At 46.0% G+C, this 15717-nt stretch overlaps 1 protein-coding gene across 4 annotated transcripts in view; it reads right to left on the reverse strand.

Moving 5' to 3' along the window:
* LOC140721222 (uncharacterized) overlaps positions 1-15717 on the reverse strand; it is a 188490-nt gene that overhangs the window by 18110 nt on the left and 154663 nt on the right. The window contains exon 1 of one of the 4 annotated variants that reach the window (XM_073036076.1): positions 5081-5122. The exons of 1 other annotated variant lie outside the window; for it this stretch is intronic. The gene's annotated coding sequence lies outside the window, so the exon portion shown is untranslated. Of the gene's footprint in view, positions 1-2278; positions 2304-5080; positions 5123-15717 lie in introns of those variants that run through there. 2 more of the 4 variants (XM_073036077.1, XM_073036079.1) reach the window with 2 other exon arrangements.

The raw sequence follows: 15717 nt of genomic DNA on the forward strand, positions 1-15717 counted from the left end.
GCATTCGGTAAGTTTACTTAACCATATATCCCTCCACCAGCCCCACCGTCCCTCTGAACTCCCATCGAGCACAGGTCCAGAACCATCAAATGCTCCTCATACATAACGCCGATCATTCCTGAGATTATTCATGTAAACTTTATTAGCAACAACTGTACTGAACACATTTCCAGGAATAACAGACAAATTGGTACCAGGATAATTTAAAGGGAAACGTTGTGCTTTCTTTACTGTTCTACAATCACATGTGCTGGCGCGTGGCCAAGTGGTTAAGGCGTTGGTCTAGTGATCTGAAGGTTGCTGGTTCGAGCCTTGGCAGAGGCTGCGTGTGTGTCCTTGAGCGACGACACCGGTGCCAAGCTGTTTGGGTCCTAATGCCCTTCCCTTGGACAACATCGGTGGCGTGGAGAGGGAAGACTTGCAGAGACTCTAACGGAGGCCTACAAACTATCACAGCCATTTTCATTTCCAGGTTAAAACAGGTCCATTTCATGAAATATAAACCAAGAAATAAAAAGAAACTGGAATTACCAGAAACACTCAGCAGGTAAGGAACAGCTTACAATACAATTCAATTAATAACATTTCATCAGATTGAGTTCAAACATTTTCAGTTTTTAGTGCAGATCTCCAGCACAGCTGCCTGATTTCCACTATGTGACAGTGGGGGGGTGGGATTTCCAAACACAGTTTGAACACCAGACTCAGGGTCTATTTCTACTGTTGTAAACACGGAACAGCCCATTTACTCACAGCCTCTCCCTGTGAGGATGAAATGGGAACTCATCCTCTCCTCAGATTGGCAGTCATTGCTTCCAAAGGAACTCCAGAAACAAACATCTGATCCCAGACCAGAAATACTCGATCAACACCTCACAAGCCCAAACAGCTCAATCCCGGGTCCACTTTACCTGGATCAAAAACCGTGATCTCCCAGGACCCAACGTCACAGACTCACACAGCTGAATCTGCCACTCACCGACCCTAAGAGTCTCACACATCATCCCCACATCTCACACTGGGTAGTGCAAACTAAGATTTCACCACAACCAATGTCCAGCTGCTCAAAATTTCTGCTTCATTGCAGGATCTGTATCTTACAGCCCCATCTGTAGAAGCTCAAACCAAAGTCAAAGCCAAAACACCAACAGTTCCATTTGCCTGGAATGCCGATCACAGGATTAGAGCCCAAGCACCAACTCTCCCAGTACTCTTTGCTGCCAGTAAAATGCTGCAGTGTGTCAGCCCGTCACTGTTCATAAACTAGCACCTCCACACCAATGCACAACAGAACTGGGACCTGATGACCCTCCGAAATTCCAACTAACAATAACCGATTCTGGAAATGACTCAGCGAGGCCAAAGGTACAGAAGAACACTTCACAATGAAGACAAGGGTTGGAAGAAAGTTTGCTGATATATAACATTAAGGAGGTGGGATACAAGGCGGACTGAGGATGACCCAGATGGTTGATGTATATCACTGAAACGGTGTGAGGAGACTGGACAGAGGTTGAACAAGATGAGCAGATGGAACCAGGTGGGAGAAGGGATCAAGGACGATCACTGATGGTCCTCCAGCAACACATAGGTACTGAATGAATAGTACATACTATTGTACGAAAGATTCTAAAATGACAGAATTAGCAAAAATAACAAGAACTTTGCCAGATATACTTTGACCCTCACCAAAACTTTTATCAACACAACACAGAAAGTTTCCCATCCGGACACTTCACGTTTTGCATGGTAACTGCTCTGCCCGTGACTGCGAGGAACTGCAGAGACCTTTGGATCCAGATCAGCACATCACAGAAACCATTCTCCCCCCTAGACTTCCCAGTCCCTCGGTAAAGCAGGCAGTGAAATCAAAGATCCCCACAACCTGGGACGTTCTCCTTTCTCACCCACCCCAGTCCGGGAGAAGACACAACCGCCATAAAGCTCCAGGACAAATGTGAGGAGCCTCAGGAAGTGAGGCGAGTTCGGGGAAGTTAACGGGACTCAGTGGCCAACATCAGATTTCCCAACACAACATGGAGGATGCATGACCACCAATCTGGAGATTGTGAACATGCACAAAGAGATCGTTACATCTGCGGTTAAATGGGAGGGACAAATGGGATCACGTGACCGGTGGGGTCTAACACCCCAGGCATAGTCTCCAGCTTCCCAGCACTCGGTGGAAATAAACAAACTTGCCCCTCACATCTCCTCTCACCTTAAATGTGTCAGACATTTCAAACCCCAGGTAAAACATAACATCTGTCCACTCTACCTATTCCTCTCGTAATCTTGTAAACGTCCGTCCAGCCTCACCCCGGCCAGCGCTGCTCTGGAGAAAACAACACAAGTTTGACCAGTCTCTCGTTATAGCTCATGCCCTCTAATCCAGGCAGGGTCCTGGTAAACCGCTTCTTAACCTTCCCCAAAGCCCCGACATCCCTCCGAGAATGGGGGCGACCAGAACTGTATGAAAAACTCCAGATGAGGGCTAACAAGTTTTACAAAGCTGCAACACAACTTCATGACTTTTGAACTAATTCAACTAATAAAGACAACCACGCCATTTGCCTTCTTAACCACCCGATCAATCTGTGCAGTCTCTTTCAGGGAGCGATGAACTTGGAGTCTAAGATCCCTCTGATCATCGACACTGTTCAGGGTTTTGCATTTAACACTGTACTGTCTCATACATTCAGGGCTGCAGTGCTACCAGAGCTCACCGGAGAGCCGCTCCGACACCTCAGTAAAAAAGTCAAAATAAACAAGCGCGGAATTTAACAGCGGCCGCATATTAAATAGAGGGAATTTTACCGAAGCGGGGGTTGGAAAGAGGGGGTGTTGGCTGGTGGGGAAAAATACCACTAATAACATTAGGATATTTGATCGTTTTTGGTGAAATCCTGGAGCTGTGACTGTTTTTTATTTAGGTATTTGTGAAATTCCTTCTCGCTCGACCCGTTGTCCTAGGAAGCTGGGAAATACCTGCACAGGAGTGCGAGCATTTTTCCGCTCTTTCCAATGGGTACCATTGGATTCCAGGAAAGAGCTATATTAAGCAAGGAATGAACATAGAAACCCAAGTTTAAAAGTCGAAAACAATGAAAGAAAAATTCACTGCTCGCTCATCTTCTTCCTGATTTTGATCAAATACACAAGCTAATCATCCAAAATCTTCTTATACACCTGGATAAATTTAGTTTTGTTTTACAAGCTAAATGGAAAAAAAGCATTTCTGGGCTATAAGCTAGTTTTATGTCATTTCAACTATCATTAATAGCGAATCAACCCCTTGGCCTCGCTCCACCAATTGTAGCTGATGGGAAAGAGGCTCTTTTTCTCTTTGTGTTGATAGGAAAAAGAGTAATTTAGTGAGGCAATGAACGAGATGAAATGCATTTCCAAAACTCCCAAATGGTTGCTGTCCTCCCCTGTTAACAATTGTCACCTGCAAACTACGATATTTTCTATTTGTATAAATGCGATAATAATTCATGTAAAGATTCAAGCTTCTTTAACTTTTTATATATTTAAAGACTAAACAGAATCTGTAAAGATCGAACCATGTAACACCCGACGTGTGAGAATATTGTGAGTATCGACACTCACAGGTACACTTCCCGTCCAACCATTTCTGCGAGAGAAACGGTACGAGGCAGAGTTGCCAACCTACCACTTTTGAGACTAATATTCAGCAATATTCCTGGCTTTAGCAATAGTTCATCAGACGTTCTTTTTTTCATACTTGATTACTTGGTTCCAATTTAGGTGGCTAAAAGTGTAAAAAAAATGAATTGCTTTATTTCTGTTATTTTTATACCTCTGAGGAACACTGCGAAGCGCTGCGGGCCCTGCCGTCTGCTCCGACTCACTCGTATTAGTAAGGCTGCATCTGTGGTGGTCCGTGGATTACTCGCTAATCCTAAAGTAAATTTTTCTCACTAACAACCCTTTGGCTTCTAAGCAAACAAAGTTATTTTACTTGCTTGATAATTATATTTTATGATAATCAGTTAAGTGCAACCGTGCAATACTTTGTCATATTATTAAATAAAGTATTATATGTTTAATTGTACCAGTTATACACTGAAATGTAGTGAGAGGTTGTAATCTTGTTAATGTCTTAGCTATCACTATATTTCTGTGGAGCTCTGGAATTCACATATTTCTTTCATCTTGGTTTACTGCTTGACATTATAAGAAGCCCTATATATGTCACACCCAATTTGTGTACCTGCTCATTACACGAATGGGGCAAGGAAGTTGCCCAGTACATGAAATGAACAGGTAGACAAATTGGGTGTCACACACGAGAGGTGATTGATAACTTCGTGGCCTAAGGTGGAACGAGTCAATTTTACACAACCGAGCAATTTTCAATTATCTGAAACAGAAATACCGCAAAAGTTATTAATTTCAAACTGTGAGAGCTGAAGCCATAAATTAAGATGTGCGTTTCTGAAAGAGGTTGGGGGGGGGGGGGTCGGTGCAGTAAACAAATGTGATTTAATTATGTCTGATAAGCAGGAATGCAGAAGCCCTGACGAGATTAATTGCTTGTGGAATCATTGAAGTCCTGAGATATGGACTATTGTTTTACAGAAATGTGTAAAAAAACAACTCCAAATATGGAATGGGATAAGACTACGTACCTCCCGAGTCAGGGAGGGGAGGAGTAATGAAGAAGGATAAAACCTGTTGCCCTGTAAGGTTCGGGGTTCCCTTCTCTGAGGGAGCCCAGCTCTGCAGAACTGTTAATAAACTTTGTTTCCTTGAATTTGTCTTGAAGCCATTATTCGGGAGCGTGGCTCGTTTCTGACAAAACTTTATGCATAATCACTCAAAGAGTTGAACCACGTGCAGGTACCGAGAGTTGTATAACTTTAAGCCTTCTAACTTAGGCCGCGAACTTATCAACCACCACCACCCCCCCCCCCCCACCCCCCGTACAGCTCCGGCACCTAAAAAATTGCCACTGTACCCCTGCTCCAGCCGTCCGGCAGAGCTCGGGCCCGGCCCTTTCCCAATGATGCAACCGACCCACATTTACACAATTTCGGGATCAGCCCCGACTCACCCCCGCTCGAATCGGAAAACCGCCAACAGCTGCAGAGCGCACTGCGCATGCGTATAGCAGACGTTTCTCCGCAGCGCCACCTGTGGCCGGAGGTCCCTCACAGCGCCACCTGTGGCCGGAGGTCCATGCAGCGCCACCAGTCTCTGGAGGTCCATGCAGCGCCACCAGTCTCTGGAGGTCCATGCAGCGCCACCAGTCTCTGGAGGTCCATGCAGCGCCACTAGTGGCTGGAGGCGGGAGGGACAACGGAGAGGCAAATCTCAAACACCACAAACTCTGCAGATGCTGGAAATTCAGAGCAACACAAACAAAATGCTGGCAGAACTCAGCAGGCCGGGCAGCATCTATCGAAAAGAGTTTCAGTTGAACCCTCCTTCAGGACTGAGATGGGATGGGAGAAATATCTGAATAAAATCGGGGCGGGTGAGGAAATGTCTCGCTGGAAGGTGATAAGTGAAGCCAGGTTGGTGGGAAAGCTCAAGACCAGAAGAAAATAGAGTATAATAGGAGAGGGGAGTGGAGAATAGGAGAAAGATATGGAGCAGTGGACCCAGAGAGAAGTGATACGCAGGTGAGAGGACGTGAAAAGTCAGAGAGGAAGAGAGGGAGTGGGAGGGAGGGGTGTGAGGGAAATTTGTTCAGCGGAAGGAGAAATCGATATTCATGCCATCAGGTTGTGGGGGTGGGGGTACATACACGGAATATGAGGTGCTGATCCTGGACCCTGAAGGTAGCTTCATCTTGGCACAAGAGGGGGCGATGGGTTGACACGTCGGAACTAGAATGGGAATCGGAATGAAAATGTTTGGACACCGGGAACTCCCGCTCGGAGCGGATAGTTCAAAGTTTAATTTATTATAAAGCAGGTATCCATAAACAACTCTGAGTTTTTTTGTTCTTCTCCGGAGAACCACGAAACAAAGAAAGAGCATGAAAGTTGCTCAGGGAGAAAAATCAAACTCCCACCCCACCCCCCGCATAAAACAGAACGTCATCCTGATCATCAACCCCCAAACCCACCCCTCCAGACAAAAGAGAACTATAATATTGATGCCCCCCGCAAAAAAAAAACAACACTACCCCACATAACTGCGGAGGAGCCAGTGTCACCAGTGTCGAGGCGGCAGCATCGGGAGCAGCGGACACAACAGGCGACCTCGGAAGATTCACAGGTGAAGTGTCGCCTCACCTGGAAGGATGTTTGGACAACGGAGAGAGATCGGCTGTCCGGCCCTTTCACTGTGACACCCCGAACTCCACATCAAATCCGTCCAAACGAATCTGGGTGAACTTTAATGACCAATAAATATAATGCCTCTCAGCGATCAGCTGTCTGAATGATCTCCTGACTCTGAGAGGAAGGGGTATCTATGGTCCACACTGTCAGGGTGTTGAGTTTACCAGGAGACAAAGACTGCAGGGACGAGAGGTTTTCTGTTGACTAATACACTGTGTGTGGACCCCGCTGGCAATTCTGGTGTTGTGACCCGAATCGAGACAAACACCACGCTGCCCACTCCACCAACAACACGGCACAGCCGGACACATAACAGGGGACTTTACATCCCACAACACTGGATTCAGTGATGAAACCCGTGATTCATGTTGTTGTCCCACTGAAAGGTCCATTAAATGCCAGCGCTCTCCCACAGGTGACGTCACACAGCTCCTCCCCCCACGCGCATGACGTCACACACGGGCTCCCGACACCGGGATCTGCCCTCACGTGCGCGGTGTCTTCGTCACCCACGCGCTGCTGCTCTCGAGCTTTATCGGTTGAACGGCTGGGCTAACAATCACGTGACCAGCCCCTCCCGCACCGCTGTCAACAGAGGATTCAGGAGCTGCGCTACTCCCATTGGTGCGAAGCGATGTCAATCACCGGTTACAACCAGACGCGGAGGCGGACAGGCCGAGTGGGCGTTACCCCCGCTGAGTCCATCTCCCGCTCGGAGAAAAGCTCAAAGTAAATGTCCGCTTTCTGATTTATTTCCATTTCCCTCCGAGGGAAGTTGGGGCGTTTGTGAAGCGTCTCCCGCGGCCGGAGTCCGATGTATCGCCGGGAGGTAGGAGGAGACCGCTCGGCCCGTCGGTGTGATGCCGGCTCCCCGGGGAGGGGGGATTTTATTGAGAGGGTGAAGATGGTGAGAGAGGGGGGCGGACAGGATGTTTGTCCCGGGGGGGACAGGAGGGGCTCATCTGTGGAAATGTCTGAGCCCACGGTGGTGTCGAGCGGAGGGATTCACCACATTGGGGGGCAAACACCGGCAGACTGTTGCCCTGCAAGCGGGGCCGATGGTCCGGGCAGAGTGACAATTATTTGTGCTTTGTTGGGATTGTACCTGGAATATGGTGTAAAATCCCGATCCCCACACTAACACGGTTTATACAGACCAAAGGACAAACTGCCGGAGGGTCGGGGCAGGGTGACAATTATTTGTGTTTTGTTGGGATTGTACCTGGAATATGGTGTAAAATCCCGATCCCCACACTAACACGGGTTATACAGAACAAAGGACAAACTGCCGGAGGTCGGGCAGAGTGACAATTATTTGTGTTTTGTTGGGATTGTACCTGGAATATGGTGTAAAATCCCGATCCCCACACTAACACGGGTTATACAGACCAAAGGACAAACTGCCGGAGGGTCGGGGCAGAGTGACAATTATTTGTGCTTTGTTGGGATTGTACCTGGAATATGGTGTAAAATCCCGATCCCCACACTAACACGGGTTATACAGACCAAAGGACAAACTGCCGGAGGGTCGGGACAGAGTGACAATTATTTGTGCTTTGTTGGGAATGTACCTGGAATATGGTGTAAAATCCCGATCCCCACACTAACACGGGTTATACAGACCAAAGGACAAACTGCCGGAGGGTCGGGCAGAGTGACAATTATTTGTGTTTTGTTGGGATTGTACCTGGAATATGGTGTAAAATCCCGATCCCCACACTAACACGGGTTATACAGACCAAAGGACAAACTGCCGGAGGGTCCGGGCAGAGTGACAATTATTTGTGCTTTGTTGTGATTGTACCTGGAATATGGTGTAAAATCCCGATCCCCACACTAACACGGGTTATACAGACCAAAGGACAAACTGCCGGAGGGTCGGGGCAGAGTGACAATTATTTGTGTTTTGTTGGGATTGTACCTGGAATATAGTGTAAAATCCCGATCCCCACACTAACACGGGTTATACAGACCAAAGGACAAACTGCCGGAGGGTCGGGCAGACTGACAATTATTTGTGTTTTGTTGAGATTGTACCTGGAATATGGTGTAAAATCCCGATCCCCACACTAACACGGGTTACACAGACCAAAGGACAAACTGCCGGAGGGTCGGGCAGGGTGACAATTATTTGTGCTTTGTTGTGATTGTACCTGGAATATGGTGTAAAATCCCGATCCCACACTAACACGGGTTATACAGACCAAAGGACAAACTGCCGGAGGGTCGGGGCAGAGTGACAATTATTTGTGTTTTGTTGGGATTGTACCTGGAATATAGTGTAAAATCCCGATCCCCACACTAACACGGGTTATACAGACCAAAGGACAAACTGCCGGAGGGTCGGGGCAGAGTGACAATTATTTGTGTTTTGTTGTGATTGTACCTGGAATATGGTGTAAAATCTCTGGCTGAATGTAATCCTGTACATTATGGAGTGGATGGGAGTCATTGTCCAAGATGGCATGCAACTTGGACAGCATCCTCTTTTCCGACACCACCGTCAGAGCCCCTTTGTTTAAAAAAGGAAGACATCTCTTTCGTCCTGGAATGAAAAGCCTCATCCTGAGAGCAGATGCGGTGGAGACGGAGGAATTGTGAGAAGGGGACAGCATTTTTGCAAGAGACAGGGTGGGAAGAATAATAGTCCAGGTAGCTGTGAGAGTCTGTCGGCTTATAGTAGATATCATTAGATAAGCCGTCTCCAGAGATGGAGACAGAAAGATCAAGAAAGGGGAGGGAGGTGTCAGAAATGGACCAGGTAAATTTGAGGGCAGGGTGAAAGTTAATGAAGTCAATGAGCTCAGCATGCGTGCAGGAGGCAGACCCAATGCAGTCGTCAAAGTAGCGAAGGAAAAGAGGGGGATGGATACCCGTATAGACTTGGAACATGGACTGTTCCACATAACCAACAAAAAGGCAGGCATAACTGGGACCCATGCGGGTGCCCATGGCTACCCCCTTGGTTTGGAGGAAGTGGGAGGAGACAAAGGATAAATTATTGAGAGTAAGAACTAATTCCGCTAGACGGAGGAGAGTGGTTGTAGAGGGGAATTGTTTAGGACTGGAATCCAAAAAGAAGCGGAGAGCTTTGAGACCTTCCTGGTCGGGGGTGGAGGTATATAGGGACTGGACGTCCATGGAGAAAATAAGGCGGTGGGGGCGAGGGAACTTAAAACCATTGAAAAAATTCAAAGCGTGAGAAGTGTCACGGACATAGGTGGGAAGGGATTGAACAAGGGGGGGGGGGGGGATAAGACGGTATCAAGGTATGCAGAAACGAGTTGGGTGGATATATATCTGCCCACTTACCTGGTGACGCGCATGCTCGGTGGGGCAGGAGCAATCTGAGACATTGGGTCTACCTGGACAGGCAGGTTCAAGGTATCAAGGTATGCAGAAATGAGTTGGGTGGGGCAGGAGCAACCTGAGACAATGGGTCCACCTGGACAGGCAGGTTCAAGGTATCAAGGTATGCAGAAATGAGTTCTGTGGGGCAGGAGCAATCTGAGACAATGGGTCTACCTGGACAGGCAGGTTCAAGGTATCCACTACTTCCGGTAGGCTTTTTCTGTACATTGGTGTTTCCATTCTAGGTCTTGATGCAACCAGTCAATATACTCTTCACCTCACATCTATTGGAGTTTTTCAAAGTTTTAGATACCAAATCTTTGCAAACTTCTAAGGAAGTTGAGGCATTTCTTTGTACTTTGTAATGGCACTGCATGCTATGCTGGACCCAAAACAGATCCTCTGAAATGATAACACTAAGGAATTTGAAGTTGCTGACCCTCTTCACCTCTGATCCTCCAATGAGGACAGGCTCTTGGACATCGGTTTCCTCAGCTCCCTGGTCTTGCTGACGTTGAATGAGAGTTGTTGTTGTGGGCACCAGTCAGCTGTGTCTAATCTCCCTCCGATATGCTGCTTTGCCCAAGGACAGTGGTGTCATCAGCAAACTTAAATCTGGCATTGAAGCTTTGCTTGGTCTCCCAGTATAAAGTGAGTAGGGCAGGGAACTAATCATACAGCCTTGAGGTGCACCAGTGTTGATGGTGATTGTGGAGGAGATGTTGCCAATCTGAACTGACTAGGGTCTGCAAGTGAGGAAATTGAGGATTCGATTCAAGTCAAGTCAACTTTTATTGTCATTTCAACCATAACTGCTGGTACAGTGCATAGTAAAAATGAGACAACGTTTTTCAGGACCATGGTTTACATGACACAGTACAAAAAACTAGACTGAACTACGTAAATAAAAAAAAACACAGAGAAAGCTATACTAGACTACAGACCTACACTGGACTGCATAAAGTGCACAAAAACAGTACTGGCATTACAGTAAATAATAAACAGTTGCACAAGTAGGTGTTGAGGCCTAGGTCTTGAAGCAAATTGATTTGTTTTGAGGGGTTAATAGTATTGAATGCAAAACTGTAGTAAGTGAAGAGCTAATGAAATGGCTTCTGCTATGGACCTGTGGTGGTGAAAGGTAAATTAGAATGGGTCTAAGTCACTGCTCAGGCAGCGATTGGTATGTTTGGTCACCAACCTCTCAGAACACTTTTTCTGAGTGTTTTCTGGGGTCAAAAAGGACAGGGAGGGAGGGAATTGAAGTTGGGGACAACACTTCTAATGAGGGAAAATATCATAGCTACATAAAGGGAAAGTGACACGAGGCATCATCTACAGAGTCTGTGTGGGTAACAGAACCAGGAATGGAGCAATCATCCATATAATATAACAATCACAGCACGGAAACAGGCCATTCCGGCCCTCCTAGTCCGTGCCGAACTCTTAATCTCACCTAGTCCCACCTACCCGCACTCAGCCCATAACCCTCCACTCCTTTCCTGTCCATATACCTATCCAATTTTACCTTAAACGACACAACTGAACTGGCCTCTACTACTTCTACAGGAAGCTCATTCCACACAGCTATCACTCTCTGAGTAAAGAAATACCCCCTCGTGTTTCCCTTAAACTTTTGCCCCCTAACTCTCAAATCATGTCCTCTCGTTTGAATCTCCCCTACTCTCAATGGGAACAGTCTATTCACGTCAACTCTATCTATCCCTCTCAACATTTTAAATACCTCGATCAAATCCCCCCTCAACCTTCTACGCTCCAATGAATAGAGACCTAACTTGTTCAACCTTTCTCTGTAACTTAAGTGCTGAAACCCAGGTAACATCCTAGTAAATCGTCTCTGCACTCTCTCTAATTTATTGATATCATTCCTATAATTCGGTGACCAGAACTGTACACAATATTCCAAATTTGGCCTTACCAATGCCTTGTACAATTTTAACATTACATCCCAACTTCTGTACTCAATGCTCTGATTTATAAAGGCCAGCGTTCCAAAAGCCTTCTTCACCACCCTATCTACATGAGACTCCACTTTCAGGGAACTATGCACTGTTATTCCTAGATCTCTCTGTTCCACTGCATTCCTCAATGCCCTACCATTTACCCTGTATGTTCTATTTGGATTATTCCTGTCAAAATGTAGAACCTCACACTTCTCAGCATTAAACTCCATCTGCCAACGTTCAGCCCATTCTTCTAACCGGCATAAATCTCCCTGCAAGCTTTGAAAACCCACCTCATTATCCACAACACCTCCTACCTTAGTATCATCAACATACTTACTAATCCAATTTACCACCCCATCATCCAGATCATTTATGTATATTACAAACAACATTGGGCCCAAAACAGATCCCTGAGGCACCCCGCTAGTCACCGGCCTCCATCCTGATAAACAATTATTCACCACTACTCTCTGGCATCTCCCATCTAGCCACTGTTGAATCCATTTTATTACTCCAGCATTAATACCTAACGACTGAACCTTCTTAACTAACCTTCCATGTGGAACTTTGTCAAAGGCCTTGCTGAAGTCCATATAGACTACATCCACTGCCTTACCCTCGTCAACATTCCTCGTAACTACTTCAAAAAATTCAATAAGGTTTGTCAAACATGACCTTCCACGCACAAATCCATGCTGGCTACTCCTAATCAGATCCTGTCTATCCAGATAATTATAAATACTATCTCTAAGAATACTTTCCATTAATTTACCCACCACTGATGTCAAACTGACAGGTCTATAATTGCCAGGCTTACTTCTAGAACCCTTTTTAAACAATGGAACCACATGAGCAATACGCCAATCCTCCGGCACAATCCCCGTTTCTAATGACATCTGAAAGATCTCCGTCAGAGCTCCTGCTATCTCTACACAAACTTCCCTCAAGGTCCTGGGGAATATCCGGTCAGGACCCCGAGATTTATCCACTTTTAAATTTCTTAAAAGCGCCAGTACTTCCACCTCTTTAATTGTCATAGGTTCCATAACTTCCTTACCTGTTTCCCACACCTTACACCATTCAATATCCTTCTCCTTAGTGAATACCGAAGAGAAGAAATCGTTCAAAATCTCTCCCATCTCTCTCGGCTCCACACATAGCTGACCACCCTGATTCTCTAAGGGACCAATTTTATTCCTCACTATCCTCTTGCTTTTAATATAACTGTAGAAGCCTTTTGGATTTACTTCCACCTTATTTGCCAAACCAAACTCGTAACTTCTTTTAGCTTTTCTAATCTCTTTCTTAAGTTTCCTTTTACATTCTTTATATTCCTCGAGCAATTCCTTTGCTCCATGCTGCCTATATCTATTGTAGACATCCCTCTTTTTTCGAACCAAGTTTCTAATATCCCTTGAAAACCATGGCGCTTTCAAACCTTTAACCTTACCTTTCAACCGAACAGGAACATAAAGATTCTGTACCCTCAGAATTTCACCCTTAAATGACCTCCATTTCTCTATTACATCCTTCCCATAAAACAACTTGACCCAATGCACTCTCTCTAAATCCCTGCGCATCTCCTCAAAGTTAGCCTTTCTCCAATTTTGCAAGTATTCCATAGGTCCCCCAGTAGACACTAAGGAGCAGGTTGGTAGGCAAATTTTAGAAAGATATAAAATTAACAGGGAAAAGTCGTGGGAGAAATCAGATTCCCCCATTTTGATTGGCACTTCTGTTGTAAGAGATGTAGGAGGGGCAGAATTTGTTGGGTATGCCCAGGAAAGTGTTGTGATATGTGGACAGGCCAACTAGAGGAGAGGCCATACTGGATCTAGACTAGGCAGTGAACCTGGTCAGGTGACGACTCTCTTGATGGGTGAGGACTTCAGGAGTGATCACAGCTCTATGACCTTTAGCTGGCCTTGGACAAGAATAGGAGCAGACAGTATGGGAAAGTATTTCATGGGGGAGGGTTGATTACAATGGTATTAAGCAGGTACTTGAGAGCATAAATTGAGAACAGATGTTCTCAACCAAATGTATATTGAAAATCTGAATATTTTTTAGAGAGCACTTGCATAGGGTTCTAGATAGGTTTGTCCTTATGAGGCAGGTAAAGGATGATAAGATGAAAGAATCATGGTTGACAAGAGAAATGGAGCATTTAGTCAAGGAAGAAGGAAGAGTACTTGAGGTTTAGAAAACAAAGATCAGCTAAGGTAGCTAAGAAGGAGCTCAAGAAGTGATTTAACAGTGCTAGGAGGGGACTTGAAGGCTTAGGATTAAGGAAAGACTTCAGCTCGAAAGAGGCGTTGGCTCTGGGTAAGCTTCTGTTAAGGTTCCCTTTTTTCCCCTCACTGTACATAGTGTAGTAAATGGCTGTTGTGTGTTCCTGTTAGGTGTTGGAGTCCTGAGAGACTCGATCTCCCAAGGAGCTACTTCTGCATGAAGTGCATCCAGCTGCAGCTCCTTGAAGACCATGCTAGGGATCTGGAACAGCAGCTGGATGACTTGCTTGTATGGGAGAGTGAGAAGATAATCGATCAGATTTGCAGGGAAGTAGTCATTCCAAAGTTGCAGAAGGCAAGTAGTTGGGTGACTATCAGGAGAAATGGAAAAGTGAATAGGCAGTTAGCGCCGAGCACCCCTGTGGCCATTCCTCTCAATGAGTAACACACTTTGGAAACTGTTGTGGGGTATGATCTCCAAGGGGAATGCCACAGAAACCAGACTGCTAGCACTGAGCATAGATCTGTGGTGCAGAAGGGAAAGAGGGAGAAGAGAGGAGTGGTGGTGACGTGGGAGAGTGTCAGTAGTCAGGAGAATAGGCAAGAGATTCTCTGAGCGTGAACAGGACACCGTAATGGTACATTGCCTCCCAGGTGCCAGAGTCAGGGATGACTCACATTTGCGTCATTTGGAAAGGGAGGGAGAGCAGCCAGATGTCTCGGTATTTATAGGTACCAATGACGTAGGAAGGAAAAGCAAAGAGGTCCTGAAAAGAGAATTTAGAGAGCTAGGTGAAAAGCTGAGAGGCAGGACTTCCAGGGTAATAACTTCTGAATTGCTGCCTGTGCCACGTGCCAGCGAGCATAGAAACTGGATGATTTGCCAGATAAATTCATGGCTGAGAAGCTGGTTCAGGGGGCAGGGTTAAGATTCTTGGATCATTGGGATCTATTCTGGGGGATGTATGACCTGTACAAAAGTGACGGGTTGCACCTGGTCATGCACTTTGGTAGAGGAAATAAATGGACAGGTGTTTTCTAAATGGGGAGAAAATCCAACCATCAGAGATGCAAAGGGATTTGGGAGTCCTTGTACAGAGCACCCTAAAGGTTAACTTGCAGGTAGTCGGTGGTGAGAAAGGCAAATGCAATGTTAGCATTCATTTCAATAGGTCTAGAACAAGAGCAGGGATGTGATGCTGAAGCTTTATAAGGCACTGGTGAGGCCTCATCTTGAGTAATATGAACAGTTCTGGGCTCATTTAAGAAAAGATGTACTGGCATTAGAGAGGTTCAGAGGAGTTTCACAAAGGTGATTCCAGGAATGAAGGGGTTATTGTACAAGGAACGTTTGATGGCTCTGGGTCTGTACTTGCTGGAATTTAGAAGGGTGGGGGGGGGGGAGATCTCATTGAATGTTGAAAGACCTTGACAGAGTAGATGTGGAAAGGATGTTTACAATGATGGAGTCAAGGACAAGAGGACGCAGCCTCAAGATAGCTGGGGATCCATTTAAAACCGAGATTCAGAGAAATTTCTTTAGCCAGAGGGTGGTGAATTTGTGGAACTTATTACCACAAGCAGCTGTGGAGGCCAGGTTGTTGGGTGTACAAGGCATCAAAGGTTATGGGGAGAAGGCTGGGGAGTGGGGCGGAGTAGGGGAGAAATAAAAGGATCAGCCAGGATTGAATGGCGGAGCAGGCTCGATGGGCCATATAGCTTAATTCTACACCCGTGTCTTATGGTAAAACCCCATGTTTTACAAGTATATGAAAAAGAGGATGGCTAGAGTGACGGCAGGACTGATCAGGGAAGAGCGAAGAAACATGCCTGGAGTCAGAGGAGTTGGCG

Source organism: Hemitrygon akajei, unplaced genomic scaffold, assembly GCF_048418815.1.
Source record: "Hemitrygon akajei unplaced genomic scaffold, sHemAka1.3 Scf000052, whole genome shotgun sequence".
NCBI lineage: Eukaryota > Metazoa > Chordata > Chondrichthyes > Myliobatiformes > Dasyatidae > Hemitrygon > Hemitrygon akajei.